This window comes from Lolium perenne, chromosome 4, assembly GCF_019359855.2.
Source record: "Lolium perenne isolate Kyuss_39 chromosome 4, Kyuss_2.0, whole genome shotgun sequence".
Taxonomy (NCBI): Eukaryota; Viridiplantae; Streptophyta; class Magnoliopsida; order Poales; family Poaceae; genus Lolium; species Lolium perenne.
The window spans coordinates 295,260,572-295,264,346 of NC_067247.2; the positions used below are offsets into that span (position 1 = coordinate 295,260,572).

A 3,775-nucleotide genomic window follows, 5' to 3' on the forward strand; every position below is an offset into this window, starting at 1 on the left:
TGTATAAGATTTTATTTTTTGATGAAAAATGTGGACTAGACTAACACCTAAGCAATTCGCCACATGAAATGTCTATCAGTGTGGCCATTCAAATTTTCAGTGGTGTCTATCACGCCTACGGCAAGGAAGAGAGAAAAATGTACTCCGTACCTGAGAATAGAAAACCCAACTACCATAAAGTTTTAGTGTAATATGGACCTCAAAATTTGGTTCCCGCTAGCGGTCACATTTTCGGTCCGCGCCCGCTTTCTTTCCCGGCCTTTTTTTTGTTTAATTCCCGCGCACACCGCACTCGCAAACGATTTTTTTGGGTTTTAAGTCAGATCTAGCAACCCGTGGGCGCAAGAAACCCTAGCTCTTTCTCCCTGCCCTCATATGCCGCCGCCACCCCCGCGAGGAGAGAACTTCGACAGCAGGCATCCCCGTTAGATTCCCCTCGCGATCTAGACCACCTCCTCTCGTCCGGCTCCCTTTCGCTGCGCGCTCACCGGATCTGGTCGTAGAAGACAATTTCGGGCATCCCCAGGCTAGGCCGGCCGTCCAACGGCCTCGAGCCTGTCTTCTCCCGACGACATCAGTCGAGTCAGTGCGGTTACTGATGGCGTCCGCCACAGGTTTCCTCGTCGTCTCGGCCACCGCGGGCTCCCGCGTCCTGGGGCTCCCCACGGGCTCCCTACGCTGGGGGAGGCGCACCGATGCTCGGTGCCACCGGATATGGTTGAAGAAGATGACCCCTGGCTTCCCAGGTTAGTTCGGCCCTATTGTTCTTGTCTCGCTCCCCCGACGCTGGCATGCTCCACCTCTACCACCCGTCTCTCCCTCTTCCTTCAGGCCCGAATCTCTCTTTCTTAACCCTCCTCTTATGCTTACGCGCAGGAACCGACGATGTTGATCTGCGGTGGGAACCTGAAGAGGGCGACCTCCTCGAGTTGCTGTGATTTGAACCAACGAGCGGAGACCAGCACCTGCCTTATGCCTCAGGGGCCTCCTCTACCAGATCCCCTTTGGCTGGGTCTTCCTCACCGACGCCAGCGTGAGGACTGGTCGGACTTCTGCGCAGACGACCAGATCAGGTAGTTGGCTGGATCACTACTTCCTGTTTTAGATCGACACAGTTTTTTCCCCGTGTTGCATAGATTGCGGTTTTGGATAGACCTTTGTGTTGCAACTCATATATCAGTGCATAGTAATTGGCTACACCTCTGCTCTTTTATCTACGGATGCTGTTGCTCTCTTTGTTTACCATCATCCAGTTCAAAAGGTGAAAATGCATAGTTTAGTTCAATTCATATATCTCTATTCTCCCTTTGGTTGCATGCTACTTGTCATACTGAAGCCTTTGTCACGCAGGGCATACAATAGTTTAGTTGTACAAGTAGATGGATATATGTATGTTTGCTTACGATCCCTGAGTTATGTGATATATAAATGGTTGTTGTATCTGAACGTGAAGTGTTATACTAGTCCTTTGTATGTCTCTGTTAGAATAAAGCATACTATTATCTCTGTATGTATGCCCCTTATTTGTTCCTGTTTCTCTGTTGGTGTCTCAGGCACAATGCCGCACCAAGCTCAGTTTCAGGTTTCAGCGTGGGATGGTAGTGGCACAGGCTTCTACCGCTTGGAGAAGGATATTTATTTGATAAGTTTCCTGATGTTCTGATATTTCCTCAATCTAGAATCTTAATGCAGATTTGATGTCAGTTTTAAGATTTCCCTGCTGTTAGTTGTAATGCCTTCTGATATTATCCTCTTAACTTCTGCAAGCCATTTAGCTTGGTATCTGCTTCTATAGTTTAGTATTTATTTCTATTTAAGATGTAATGTTCTTAGATGTTCTTCGTGCATGGTGAATGATATGGCGTCTATGATTTTTTATGGAATAAGAAAGATGTTTTCTATTCAACTGTTATCTATTCATATGTATCATTGGAATTGATTATACTATTGTACTGTGATTTTTTTTGCAACCTTTTTGGACAATAAATTTGCCACATTGAAGTTATATTTGCAACATCAGTTATGTCATTATTGTGGTAATTATTGTTTCAAAACTATGTGCTCAATGCTCGGTATCTTTTCTTGTTCCTGCAGAATTCAAATGGAATGATGTTAATGTGGCCAAGCACCGGAAGAATTCCTTTGTCATATCATTTAGGCACCTGTTGGCTGATGGTAGATGGCAAAAAAGGTAAATAGACCCCTTCCTTTTAAGCTGCTGCTTCTTTTGTTATCTCAGGCTGCTGTTCTTATTTTGTGTTACGCAAAAACACTACCACATAGCACAGAATATCATGAAGGGGGACCTTTTGCAATTTCTTAGGGAGGCATGCTTTTGGTAACGGAGGAGTTGCACATGGCCAAACAAGGGATATTTGCTGTCATATATGAGACAACCTTATTAGATTTTGGGAAATCAAATCTGTACTGATATTGTAAATTGCCATCACTCACTTGGTAGTTCAGAATTCGAGTGTAAATTGTGCGACACTACAGTCCAGAATATTTGCTGTCATATTAGAGCCAACCATATTAGAATTTGGGTAATCAGATCTGTTCTGATATTGTAAATTGTCATCACTCACTCGGTAGTTCAGAATTTGAGTAAATTGTGTGACACCACAGTCGAGAATTCAAGTGTTCTTATTCTGTGGTTTATCATCCTATACGCACTCCGTTGTTTTTAATTGATTCTCTCTTAATCTAGAAAGCTTTTAACATTGAGCTGGATGCAAATGAGTTCTTACTTGACACAGCTATCAAAAATCTTTTAAAAAACTCTTATTTTACACTCTGTTAAAGATTTACCTGCAGCTTGAGATGATCATAAACACTGTTACTCTGGCTAGTCTCTATCTGCTGAATGGTTTTGATTGTTGGTTTGACCTTTGCATTGTTTGTTGTCATGCAGGATGGATGGACGAGCCTATGACACTAAGCTTGTTCTTGGACTTGTGGTTATAGGTAGCCAGCTGCTGCAAAGTGATGCCGAACGGAACAGTGCTCACATGGAGAAGTCAGCATGTTGCCATGGCTTTGGACGGGAGAGGTTTGGATGATGCAGCAGCAAAAAGGGTACCTAGAGGTTGGTAGCTGAGTCTGGACGGCCGGAAAGACATTCTTTGGTTCTTGCTTCTACCCATGATGGATGTTGTCTGCTGTAGGGATATAGTCATGCAGTGGTGTACATTTTGGTCTAGACGATTCAGTTGCAGCCTCGTTACACTTGTACATGTGAACCTTGTATTTAATTATGGATCTTTTCAAAAGAATTTCATGTATTTGTTGGTTCCGGTTAAACTATCTATTGTTTAATTAGTGTCAAATAGTTAGAAAACAAGACCTGACGTGGTACCAACAGTATAATAAAAAATTAGAAGTGGGACCGAATTATTTAACAGTACAATTAGCACATATCTGATTGGCGGGAGCAGCCCATGAAAGAAATGGATCGTTCAAAGCTTAAGGCCCAAAATAGGAAAAACAGTAAAAAAAGGCCAAGGCCCAAGAGACAAATGGATAGAACAAGGTCAAAGCCCAGGCAAAAGAGGCTGGATTAATGGGCTTGGCCTATGTAGACCACCAAATGGACCGGGCTGATATTGGATTACGACGATTTCATTTCGTCACAATTTTGCCAGGTCAGACTGCCCACGTAGGATTTGATGTGGCATGGCTAGATCGCCCGTGACGATATTAGATCGTCATAGATGTTATGACGATGCAATATCGTCATAGACGATCATGACGATTTTAAATAGAAGGTCATGTTGGT

At 43.5% G+C, this 3,775-nt stretch overlaps 1 long non-coding RNA gene across 1 annotated transcript; it reads left to right on the top strand.

Annotated features, from left to right (window-relative positions):
- Positions 1-326: 326 nt before the first annotated feature.
- LOC127295826 (uncharacterized) lies at positions 327-3,315 on the top strand. The gene is made up of 4 exons (XR_007848117.2): positions 327-746; positions 877-1,073; positions 1,554-2,191; positions 2,912-3,315. It is a non-coding gene; the product is annotated as an uncharacterized lncRNA (long non-coding RNA).
- Positions 3,316-3,775: the final 460 nt, after the last annotated feature.